Source organism: Chenopodium album, chromosome 4 (genome assembly GCF_948465745.1).
Source record: "Chenopodium album chromosome 4, dcCheAlbu1.1, whole genome shotgun sequence".
Lineage (NCBI taxonomy): Eukaryota > Viridiplantae > Streptophyta > Magnoliopsida > Caryophyllales > Amaranthaceae > Chenopodium > Chenopodium album.
Genome location: NC_137837.1, coordinates 36,078,699 through 36,092,847, shown reverse-complemented (window position 1 = coordinate 36,092,847; position 14,149 = coordinate 36,078,699).

Genomic DNA, 14,149 nt, shown 5'->3' with positions numbered 1-14,149 from the left:
AACGCCCTTCCTTTCTTGACCACGCGCTGTAAATTAAACCATTTTTGTTTTAATTACTTGACTCAAATTGACCTTGAATTTACGGTTTGAAAAAGAAAAGAAAAAATAGGTGCTCATTTTTGGCAAAAGTAAGGTATATATTTTTGGGAGTTGAAAACAAGTTGATTTATTTGGAGGATTAATATCCGACATACCCCCTTAAAATGATGGAAAATACGCGCATACAAGACTCCCTAGACATGGTTTAAGTGTACATTAGTGTGTGTTTTATGTTGTGAGTGTAAGTGACATGCTTTGACTCTTGTATAAGACCATGGGACTCAGTGCTTAGACTCGATCAAGGTATTATTACCAGTGAAAATTAACTGAATCGACTAGAAAATTGCTCAATTAGACATAAGGTGATGACTTGAGCATTAAACCGAACTGTCGCCAAAACGACAGGACTAGCGCCTCTCTTTGCAGTGTAGCGCCAAATGACAGAACTGTCGCCAGGCGTTACGCTCCACAGAGTGGCACTGCAGTTTTAATATTGTCGCCATTGCTAGAACGTCGATCTGGAACTGCTTTCGGTATTATTACTCTACAGGGTATGCCTAAAGTCGTACTAAGTCAACTCAGATTAAATTGTTAAACTTTAATCACTCAAATTAATAATTAATTAGGCAAAGTTCTTTTAGTCATAAATCAATTTATTAAATCTAGCAAAAGTCAAACAAACGGTTAGGAAAAACACATACAGGATGTACAACCAATAATGCACAATTAGTCAAGTCGGCACAACATGATGTAATGAGTTAGCAACCTAACTATGGCTCTAGTTCTCTAAAGTTCGGGATATGGGTTAGTCAATAGAGGGTCCATGGTTAATTGTCCGGATGCACCGCGCGGAAGCCTAACCGTGAACGGTTGGCGCGAGTGGATGGGACACCGCGAATTAAAAAAAACTCGCTTCCATGGTTTGCTTAATTCAACATTCTCGGATGTACCCTTTGTTTCTCAGAGCGTCCAATTAGGTAGATGGAGTATGAATTCCCAGGGGGTTATGTCCATATGTAGAACACATTTGGGTTTCAGAAAAGTGAGAAAAACTCAATCAGGAAGTAGGATCGAGCAAACAGTGCTAAAAACATGTTGAAATTAGAACGCATATTTCTTGCTCGGTATTGGAAGAACTTGGCGCCAGCAAACAGAGTCCAACGCCACCTTTTGGCTTTAGCGCCTGGCGACAGAAGCTGTCGCCTGGCGCTAATGTCAAAATGTTGGCGCTAGTCTTTGTTCGCTGACGCTAGTTCTTAGCAGAAGGTGTGATCAAGCAATAACAATAAATATCAAGCAACATAATAATAATCATAACAATTATAAAAATAATCATAATAATTAAATAAATCATGTTAAAGCATAAAAAATAGTAAGATTCTAGGCATGATACTAACAAGATTAATAATAAACCCTAGCATGTCACTATGCAATAAAGATCAAATTTATAGCCCTAACATGATACAAACATGAATAAATATTAGGAAGAATAGGAAGCATCATAACAATCATAATTGACATTAGGAATTTTTAGTTGTTACCCTAAACATGATACTAGAAAGCAATAAAACATCCTAACATGATACTAGGAATCAAAATACCAACCTAAGAATGATTTCTACATCATAATAATAATAAACACCATTAAATAACTTACTTGGATGCCTCGTACCTCTTACTAATTACAAAATACACGCGTTAGTAACTTCAAGGAAAATAATAAACAAAACAATAAAATTAAATAATTAAAAGACAGATTTGGGACCAAACCATCAGAAATTAAAACCTTTCACGTCTAGGCCGAAGGCAACTTCGAACTTGGCTAGGCATTTCTTGGTTTGTGAATGCGAAATTTTGTATGCAAAAGGGTTGGTTTAGAAAAGAGAGAGAGAATAAGCTTTAGCTTCGACAGAGAAGAGAATTAGAGAATTCTTGAGAATTAATGATTGTAGATTATTGTAGATGATAAAAACAGAGTTTTTTAGGAGGCTATTTATAGAGAAAATCAGCCAAAAAGATAGAAAAACAAATCAGAGTTTCAACGTGAAAAAACGAAGTTAGCGCCAACCGCTAAACATTAGCGCCAGGCGCTAACGCTAGCGCCAGGCTTAGTGTCAGGCGCTAATGTCTAGCATTAAGCGCTAATCAATTTTTTTACGCGTTTTCTAAATTCAGATAAAATTTAACCGTACAGAAGGGCAAAATCGTATTATCTTAAAAACACACTTTTATTCTGATTAAAACTCGAAAAAGTCAAAAGTCAATTTATCAATGCTAATTGAATTAGGAATGAAAAGAACCTTATAGAAGAATCTAGAAGACTAAAACCATTCCTAATTGCATTAGGAATGATAAATCCATATTAGGCCCTCCTCTAGATCATTGGGCCGCATATAAGGCTAAAACCGAGCTTTGTTTAGTGATTTGGCCATAACTTTCTCATTATTCATCGGAATTTGGCTTATAATTTATCGTTGTAAAGCTCTTTTCAAGCCCCATCAAACTACACTACTATTGGATCCATATCATGGTCCAACCATACTGGATTGGCTGTTTTCTTTAAATAAGTTTTAAAAAAAAGAGAGAACAGAAAAGAAATTAAAACCATCCGCAACACTAGACTTTCCACACTTTCACTTCATTCGACGTGAAAGGTACTCATCACCGGGTTTGGTTTTAGGGAGACACAAATGGGTGTCTACAGTACCGTTCAAAGACATGCCTAAAAATTAGACCGTTATCATAAAAATGGCATATTAACCATGCTAGAGGACTTTTTCCGCAATTTCGGTGGCCCGAATGCATTAAAGTTTTCCTTGATCGCCTATCTAGAAGGGGCTCAATAACCCTAAGGGGTGTCATACACATCATCGCCCATCCAAGGGGCTCATTAACCCTGAGCGGTGTCAGACACATCATCGCCCATCCTAGGGGCTCCTTAGCACTAAGGGGCGTGAGATACATCATCGCCCATCCAAAGGGCTCATTAGCCTTAAGGGGAGTCAGGCATATCATCGCCTATCAAAGGAGCTTATTAGCCCAAAGGGGCAGCAATTATATATCACCATAACTATTTGTTTCTTCATTGATGTTGCGTAAAATACATAAGTGTAAAATACATAAGAGGCTCTTAGAAAGCGTCAATTATATTATCGCTCATCCTAGGGGCTCATTATGGGATGATTTGAGCACGTATAGTTCCAAGATATGCCAAAAATGAGACCGTAAAAAGAAAAATGGAAATTTTACCAAGTAGAGGCCTTTTTTAAGAATTTTAGTGGGCCGAATGCATCGAAGTTCTCATGACCGCCTATCTAGAAGGGGCTCATTAACCCTAAAGGGTGTCAGACTAATCATCGCCCATCCAAGGGGCTCATTATCCCTTAGCGGTGCAGGCACATCATCGCCCATCCAAGGGGCTCATTAGCATGAATGTGCACCAAACATATATCGCTTCTCCCTCCCCCAAGGGGCTCGGCCGCCCCAAAGAGCGTCAAACATAACAATAAAAAAAAGTATACATAAGTTAGCCATAACAACTTGTTTCTTCATTGATGTTGCTTCAAATACATAAGTTTACATGTTTCTTTGCATACACTTATCACCCAGGAGGCTCTTAGATAGCGTCAATTATAACATCGCCAAACCTAGGGGCCCATTATGGGGTGATTTGAGCACGTACTGTTCCAAGACGTGCCTAAAAATGAGACCGTAATCAGAAAACTTGCATTTTCACCATGCTAGAGATCTTTTTTGCAAATTCGGTGGGCCGAACGGATCAAAGTTTTCCATGATCGCCTATCCAGAAAGGGCTCATTAACCCCTTAGGGGTGTTAGACACTTCATCGCCCATCCAAGGGGCTCATTAGCACTAAAAGGTGTCAGACACATCATCGCCCATTCAAGGGGCTCATTAGCCCTAAGGGGCGTCAGACACAAATCACCCATCAAAGGGGCTCATTAGCCCTAAGGTGCGTGTGACAAATCTTTTCCCATCAAAGGGGTTATAAGCCCTAAGGGGCGTTAGGCAAATCATCTCCCATCCATGGGGCTCATTAGCCTAAAGGGGCACCAAACATATATCGACCCCCCAAGGGGCTCGGCCGCCCTAAAGAGAGTTAATCATAACAATAAATACAAGTATACTTAAGTTATCCATAACAATTTGTTTCTTAATTGATGTTGCTTTATATACATAAGTCTACATGTTTCTTCATTAACACTTGTTACCCAGGAGGCCCTTAGAAAGCCTTAATTATATCATTGCCCATCCTAAGGGCTTATTATGGGGTGATCTGAGCACGTACCGTTCCAAGACATACCAAAAAAAGAGACCGTTATAAGAAAAATGACATTTTCACCATGCTAGAGACCTTTTTTCGCAATTTCGGTGGGCCGAATGCATAAAAGTTTTCCATGATCGCCTATCTAGAAGGGGCTCATTAGCCATAAGGGGTGTCATACATATTATTTCCCATCAAAGGGGCTAATTAGCCATAAGGGGCGTCAGACACATCATCGCTCATCCAAGGGGCTCATTAGCCCTTAGGGGCGACAGGCACATCATCGCCCATCCAAGGGGCTCATTAGCCCGAAGGGGCACTAAACAGGTAGGAGTCGCCAATGAGTTTTAGGAAAACACATAAACCTCGTTCATGCCTTTCTTCCATGTGGAGTTCATGGAAAAATTAGCACGAATCATAAGTTTACCCATGCTCAAATTTGTCTACATAAACCAGAAATGAGTTCGGGAGCGAAGGTCCTAAAATAACGTTCCTTTTAGTGAGGAATCGGTATTCTAGCCCTAGTACAACCTCTACTAGCTCTTCATTTTTCGCAATTTCATTACCAAATAATATATGCAACGTGATACCTAAAGACTAAGTTAGTTGATTTTATTTACAAGTATTTATCACATAGGAATTACAATGCAAAAGTCGTTATTCTTTTTCAATCAATATTTGTGAAAGAACAATAAATAAACAATATTCGCTTTGGCTTAAGTGATAAAACAACAATTAATTATTCAAATTCTAGTCTTTATTAACGAAAGAGTACTATTTAAATTAATTAATTAAATTTTTGTTTAAAGTGATCAAACAACACTAATTAATCAATTAAAGTTATTTAAACAACTAAAGAAAAGTTATTTATCTAAGTGCTCAGGAAACTAACCGTTGTTCTTTTATCTTAAATCTCTGTTTAACGTGTTTATGGACTTTCTTTGTTCTTCGTACCTTCAAGTTCTTCAATGGATGGATTATAGTTGAAGATTAGTTGGGAAGAAAGAGGGAAAAGTAGTATGATAGTAAGAGAAGTAGAGAGATTAGGGTCATTAGAATAATAGGGTTCTAATTCTGAATTTTCGGTCCCCATAATGCTGAACGAAGACCCATAATGCTGAATTTTCATTTTGGCTCGAAATTTGGCTTATAATATACCATTAGAAAGCTCTTTGAAAGGGATATCATCTGTATAGGCCTTCTATGGGAATTTGATACTTGGTTCATCAGTTTGGCTCAGTTTTTTTCAACAATTTAGGTTCCATTGGATCTAATCATTGCATTTAACGCATTTGGGTTCATTATTAATAAAGTTTAAACATGTATGAACACGTTTTAGGCCTAATTAGTAATTGGACAAGGCTCTAAGATAACTTGATCTCAAATATGGGTTTTAAATTACTTCATAAAGCTTTTCATAGTCCTTACACACTTCAACTTTGATCTAACAAGAAGAACGAATTTCTGTAACATCATCGCACTTCCTTTCGGGATAAGAGGCCAAAAGTAGATGTCTACATAAAGCGTCAATTATATCATCGCCATTCCTAGGGGCTCATTGTGGGGTAATCCGAGCACGTACCGTTCCATAACATGCCTAAAAATGAAACCGTAATAAGAAAAATGGCATTTTCACCAAGCTAGAGGCCTTTTTTTGCAATTTCGGTGGCCCGAACGGATCAAAGGTTTCTATGATCGCCTACCTAGAAGGGGCTCATTAATCCTGAGGGGTGTAAGACACATCACCGTCATCCTATGGGCTCATTAGCCCTAAAGGGTGTTTGACACATCATCGTCCATCAAAAGAGCTCATTAGCCCTAAGGGGCGTCAGACACATCATTGCCCATCCAAGGGGCTCATTAGCCCTAAGGGGTGTAAGAAACATCACCTTCCATCTAATGGGCTTATTAGCTCTAAGAAGCGTCCGGCACATCATCGCCCATCTAAGGGGCTCATTAGCCCGAAAGGGAACCAAACATGTATCGCCCCCCCCCCCCCCCCACCAAGGGGCTCGCCCGCCCCAAAGGGCGTCAAACATAACAATAAATACAAGTATACATAAGTTAGCCATAACAATTTGTTTCTTTATTGATGTTGCTTCAAATACATAAGTCTACATATATCTTCACAGACACTTGACACCAAGGAGTCTCTTTCAAAGAGTCAAGTATATCATCGCCCATCTAAGGGGTCATTATGGGGTGATCCGAGCACATAATGTTCCAAGACATGCCTAAAGTTGAGACCGTAACTAGAAAAATGGCATTTTTAACATCATAGAGGCCTTTTTTTTTCGTAATTTCAGTAGGCCGAATGCATCAAAGTTTTCCATGATCGCCTACCTAGAAGGGGCTCATTTACCTTAAGAGGTGTCACACACATCATCGCCCATCCAAGTGGCTCATTAGCCCTAAGGGGCGTCAGACACATTATCGCCCATCAAACGGGGCTCATTAGCCCTAAGAGGCGTGAGAAACATAATCGCCCATCATAGGGGCTCATTAGCCCTAAGGGGCGTCAGACACATCATTGCCCATCCAAGGGGTTCATTATCCCAGGGGGGGGGGTGAGAAAAATCATCCTCCATCGCCCATATATAGGGCTCATTAGCCTAAAGGGGCGTCAGGCACATCATCGCCCATATACGGGGCTCATTAGCCTAAAGGGGTCCTAAACATATATCGGCCCCCTAAGGGGATCGGCCGTCCCAAAGGTCGTCAAACATAACAATAAAAAAAATTATACAAAAGTTATCCATAGCAATTTGTTTTTTTTTATGTTGCTTCAAATACAAAAGGCTACTTGTTTCTTCACAGACACTTGTCATCGCCCATCCTAGGGGCTCATTATGGGGGTGATCTGAGCACGTACCGTTCCAAGAAATGCCTAAAAATGAGACCGTAATCAGATAAATTGCATTTTCACCACATTAGAGGCGTTAAACCGCAATTTTGATGGGCCACACGGATAAAAGTTTTCCATGATCCCCTATCTAGAAGTGGCTTATTAACCCTAAGGGATGTTAGATACACCATCGCCCATACAAGGGGCTCATTAGCCCTAAAGGGTGTCAGACACATCATCGTACATTCAAGGGACTCATTAGCCCTATGGGGCGTCAGACACATCATCGCCCATCCAAGGGGCTTACTAGCCCTATGGGGCTAGGACACATCATCGCCCAACCAAGGGGCTCATTAGCCCTAAGGGGCGTCAGACACATTATCACCCATCAAAGCGTCTAATAAACCCTAAGGGGCGTGAGAAACATCATCGCCCATCCAATTAGCTTATTAGCTTTAAGGGGCGTCAGACACATCATTGTCCATCCATGGCGCTCATTAGCCCTAAGGGGCGTGAGACACATCATCGTCCATCCATAGGGCTCATTAGCCATTTGGGGCATCAGGCACATCATCGCCCATCTAAGTGGCTCATTAGCCCTAAGGGGTCCTAAACATATATCGGGCCCCTAAAAAGCTCGGCCGCCCCTAAGGGCGTCAAACATAACAATAAATACAAGTATACAGAAGTTTAGCCACAACAATTCGTTTCTTTATTTTTGTTGCTTCAAATACATAAGTCTACATGTTTCTTCATAGACACTTGTCAGCTAGGAGGCTCTTAGAAAGCGTCAAATATATCATCGCCCATCCTAGGCGCTAATTATGGGGTGATCCGAGCACGTACTGTTCCAAGACATGCCTAAAAATGAGACCGTAATTAGAATAACAGTATTTTAACCACGTTAGAGGCCTTTTATCACAATTTCAATGGGGCGAACGATTCAAAATTTTCCATGATCGCCTATCTAGAAGGCGCTCATTAACCCTAAGGGGTGTTTGACACATCATCGCCCATCTAACGGGCGCATTAGCCCTAAAGGGTGTTAGACACATCATCGTCCATTCAAGAAGCTCATTAGCCATATGGGGCGTCAGACACATCATCGCCCATCCATGGGGCTCATTAGCCCTAACGGGCGTGAGACACATAATCGCCTATCCAAGGGGATCATTAGCCCTAAGGGGCGTTAGGCACATCGTTGCCCATCCAAGGGGCTCATTAGCCCGAAGGGGCACCAAACATATATCACCCCCCTAAGGGGCTCAGCCGCCCCAAAGGGCGTCAAACATAACAATAAATACAGGTGTACATATGTTAGCCATAACTATTTATATCTTCATTTATGTTGCTTCAAATACATATGTCTACATGTTTCTTCACAGACACTTCTCACCTAGGAGGCTCTTAGAAAGCGTCAATAATATCATCGCCCATCCTAAGGGCTCATTATGGGGTGATCCAGGCACGTACCGTGCCAAGACATGCCTAAAAATGAGACGTAATTAGAAAAATGGCATTTTCACCATGCTATAGGCCTTTTTTCTCAATTTTAGTGGGTCGAATGCATCAATGTTTTCCATGATAGCCTATCTAGAAGGGGCTCATTAACCCTAAGGGGTGTTAGACACATTATCGCCCATCCGAGGAGCTCATTAGTCTTAAATGGTTTAAGACACATCATCGCCCATCCAAGGGGCTTTTTAGCCGTAAGGGGCGTCAAACACATCATTTCCCATACAAGGGAGGTTGACCTTCTAAAAAATGAGCCTTTTCTTCTCTTAATTGAGCAATCTCTTCTTGAAGTTGTTTGATGGTTGACAATTTTTTGGACTAGGACAAGTTGTCGAAGGAAGGTGGTTTGAAAGAGGTTGATCACTAGGTGATAAACGTAGATTACGAGCGCCCAGGAGTCTCTGTTCCCAAGCTTTAGAACCGACCCTAAAGGAAGTACGAGAGGTTGAGTAAATCAATACGCTTGTTTAAAAGAAAAAAAAAATGACGCAAAATTTATTTGAACGAATAATATCATCCTTAAACAATTCTCTGATAAAGGTATTCTTTGAACGAGTCCACTTGTTTTTTGAGAAATCAAATTGACTTGTAACAATTCTCCCTTTTTTTATCATCGTTTTTTTTTTTTTTTTTCTTTTCATGTTACCCTTCAAATATGACTCAAAATTACGAAGAGACTATTTCGTAATTGGGAACCTAGACCGAACTAAAAAAAAGAAAAAGAAGAAGTGTATCTTAACACGTTTCACATAGTCACATAAGCACATAAAGCATATCATAAGCCAAGATTCACACAATGCCATTCTAAGGTCAAAGAGGCTTGGGTGTCCAAAGGTACCATATCTTAAGAAACGACGCACAAATCAATCACTCAACGTGTTGACTCATGACATCGTCCTCCCAACATTTTTTTGGTGATATGGGTTGGATGATTGTTATTAATATCGGGATAGAAGCCTAGTGTTGGCGACCCCTAATCAACGAGTCGATCCCCAATGGTTTAAGTGTGCTATACTTATGCATGATGAAATGTTGCTTGTTTCGTTTTTACTTTTGCGCAAAAGGAAGATATTATGTGTTCGAGTCTCACTCTCTAACTAGAGAGTATCCAAGTTAATTCTCGTTACAACCCATAGTCAACCTAGTGTTGGAAACCTTGGACCATAACTAAGAACTAATCATGTAACCTCTATGTCCCCAATTGAGTAGCCATTGTAAGGAGGGTGATCCCATCGTAAGGGGTCCTTCCTTAGATGCCCATGACCACTTTAAAGCGTAGGACTTTTCACTTCTTAGGGTGTATTAGAATTTGAATTCCTGTCTGTTATGGAGACCTTGATTTAGAAATGATACTCTCATCATGCTTTTTTGTAAGAAATAAGGAGTCGCCAATGAGTTTTAGGAAAACTCATAAACCTTGTTCATGTATTTCTTCCATGTGGAATTCATAGAATATTTAGCACGAATGGTAAGTTTACCCATGCCAAAATTGGTCTACATAAATCAGAAATGAGTTCAGGAGCGAGGATACTAAAATAACGTTCCTTTTAAGGAGGAATCGCTATTCTAGCCCTAGTACGACCTCTACTAGCTCATCCTTTTTTGCAATTTCATTTCCAAACAATATATGCAACGCGATTCCTAAAACTAAGTTAGTTGATTTTATTTGCACACGTTATTTCACGTAGGAATTACATTGCAGCGTCGGTATTCTTTATTTAATCAATTTCGTGAAAAAACCAGAAAATAAACAATATTCGCCTTGGCTTAAATGATCAACAGACAATTAATTATCCAATTCTAATCTTTATTTAATGTAAGATACTATGTGAAATTAATTAATAGTGGTTTTAAGATGATCAAACAATACTAATTAAATAATTAACGTTCCTTTAAACAAGAAAATTAATATAATTTATCTAAGTGCTTGGGAATTTACCACTTCTCTTTGCTAGATCTCCGTTTAAACACTTATGGACACCTTCTTGTTGGGGAACCTTCACCGTAGTAACAAAAATATCAAGGGGTGAGTGTTTAGGACAAGAGGGTTTAGGTAGCACAAACTCACAAGTATTTTGCCAGAGTTTTAGGTTATTTTCTGTGTGTTTAAGCCTCGGATTAAGCCTTTATTTATAGGGAATGGGTAGGTTAAGGGTTTTGAACATTCTACCGCAGCAGGTGTCGCGATATATGTTTGGTGCCTCTTCGGGCTAATGAGCCCCTTGGGTAGGCGATGATGTGCCTGATGCCCCTTAGGGCTAATGAGCCCCTTGGATAGGCGATGATGTGTTTCACGCCCCATAGGGCTAATGAGCCCCTTTGATGTGCGAAGATGTGTCAGACGCCCCTTAGGGTTAATGAGCCCCTTGGATGGGCGATGATGTGTCGGACACCCCTGAGGGCTAATGAGCCCCTTGGATTGGCAATGATATATCTTATACCCCTTAGGGTTAATGAGCCCCTTCTAGATACGCGGTCATGAAAAACTTTAATGCATTCAGCCCACCGAAATTGCAAAAAAAGACCTCTAACATGGTGAAAATGCCATTTTCTGATTACGGTCTCATTTTTAGGCATGTCTTGGATCGGTATGTGCTCGGATCACCCTATAATGAGCCCCTAGGATAGGTGATGATATAATTGACGCCTTCTAAGAGCCTCCTAGGTGACATGGGTTTGTGAAGAAACATGTAGACTTATGTATTTGAAGCTACATCAATGAAGAAACATATTGTTGGCTAACGTATGTATACTTGTATTTATTGTTATTTTTGATGCACTTTTGGGCGGCAGAGCCCCTTGGGGAGGAGATATATGTTTGGTGCCCCTTCGGGCTAATGAGCCTGTTAAATGGGCGATGATGTGCCTGACGCCCTATAGGGATAATGAGCCCCTTGGATGGGCGATGATGTGTCTCACGCCCCTTAGGGCTAATAAGCCCCTTGGATATGGTGGGCGATGATGTGTCTGACACCACTTAAGGCTAATGAGCCCCTTGGATGGGCGATGATGTGTCTGACACCCCTTAGGATAATGAGCCCCTTCTAAATAGGCGATCATGGAAAACTTTGATGCATTCGGCCCACCAAAATTGTAAAAAATGTCCTCTAGCATGGTAAAAATGAAATTTTTCTAATTACGGTCTCAATTTAAGGCATTTCTTGGAACGGTACGTCCTTAGATCACCCCATAATAAGCCATAGGAAGGGCGATGATATAATTGACACTTTCTAAGAGCCTCCTATCTAGGTGTCATGTTTTTGTGAAGAAACATGTAGACTTAAGTATTTGAAGCAACATCAATGAAGAAACAAATTGTTATGCCTAACTTATGTATAATTGTATTTATTGTTATGTTTGTCGCCCTTTGGGGCGGCCGATCCCCTTGGGGGGGTGTAGACACCCATTTGTGTCTCCCCAAAACCAAACCCAGTGATGAGTACCTTTCACGTCGAATCATAATCGAATGAAGTGAAAGTGTGGAAAGTTTAGTGTTGCGGATAGTTTTAATTTCTTTTCTTTTCTCTCTATTTTTGAAAACTTATTTTAAGAAAATAGCCAATCCAGTTTGGTTGGTCTATGACATGGGTCTAATAGTAGTGGAGTTGGATGGGGCTTGACAAATGCTTTCCAACGATATATTATAAGCCCAATTCCGATGAATATTGAGGAAGTTATGGCCAATTTACTGAACTGGGCCCGGTTTGAGCCTTATATGCGGCCCAATGATCTAGAGAAGAGCCTAATATAGATTTATCATTCCTAATGCAATTATGAATGGTTTTAGTCTTCTATATTCTTCCAGAAGGTTCTTTTCATTCTTAATTCAATTAGCATTGATAAATTGACTTTTGTTGACTTTTCAGAGTTTTAATTAAAATCAAAGAACGTTTTTTGAGGAAGATACAATTTTATCCTCCTGTACGGCAATTTCTATCTGATTTTAAGAAAAAGCGTGAATTTCTGAATCAGCGCCAAACGCCACGCTTGGCGCATGGCGCCAATAGCCAGCGTTGGCGCCAACATCGTTTTATGTGCGCAAGAACTCTGTTTTAATATTTTATCTTTTTGGCTGATTTTTTCTATAAATAACGTGCTAAAAACTCCAGTTTTGATAACCAATTTTCATTCATCTACAATCTACCGATTCTAATCAAGATTCTCTTGATTACTCTCTCTCTCTCTCTTTTCTGAACTAGCCTTCTCTCAAATAAAAAATTCCACATTCATTAGATCTAGAAACACCTAGCCATATTCGAAGTTGCCTTCGCCCTAGACGTAAAAGGTTTAATTTCTAAGGGTTTGGTCCCAAATCTCTATTTCAATTATTTAATTTAATTGTTTTGTTTTATATTTTCCTTGAAGTTACTAACGCGTGTATTTTGTTATTAAAAAGGGATACGAGGCATCCAAGTAGGTACTTTAATGGTTTAATTAATATTGTGATATAGAAATCATACTTAGATTGTTATTTTGATTCCTAGTATCATGTCTAGGGTAACTTTAATATTAAGCATAATTTAATGTATGATAACTTTTATGTTCTTTCTAATATTTATTCATGTTAGTATCATGTTAGGGTTAAAGATTTGATTTTTATTGTTAGTGACATGTTCGGGTATGTTTTTAATCTTGTTAGTATCATGCCTAGGATCTTGCTAATACTGTTTTTTAACATGATTATTATGATTATGATTATCATGATTGTTATTATGATTATAATTATTATTTTTATTATTATCTTGCTTGATTATATTATTGTTATTGCTTGATCACACTTTTATCCATGTTTAAAGGGAATCTATACTTGTAATCACGCTTAATAAGATATTTAATAATCTTATTTAGGGTTAATTTGATTATAATTCAAGTGATCGCCAATAATAGATTTATTTGTGCATTAATATTCAACCAACATAGATAAACAGGTTTAGGGTTAATCCTATTGATTGTATGTTAGTCAGAAAGCGCACATGAATACGATCAGAATAAAGTAGAGGCCTATTATTAGGGCAGGTTCGATCTCTTTCAGGTTGGATTTGTACCCTCATCCCCGAACCCTATTTGGTTCAAGACCTTATGGAGTTGACGATCTCTTGGATCGTTAAGGGGTGTAACCTTCACCTCGTGAACGGTTTACAAGTTCCTGAAAAAAACTTGTTGGCAACTCTTTTGCTCTATCTTCTTTCCCTTTGGACGCCACCGTACTTTAATGTATGATCACAGTGGGGTTCAAGGTAGGGGATTAACGCTTGAAATATTCCCTACAGTTTTTTGGCGACTCTGCTGGGGAGGATTTCTATTTTAATTCCTGAATTTGTTTCGACAATGATTTAGAATGAGTGGATGAGACTCGAAACATTTTAAGTATTTCATCTGCGTAATTTTGATTAACTTTATTGTCATATGCATAAAAAAGATCTTTCACAACTAGGACTGAAATAACACTGCGCAAAACTAGAAAATT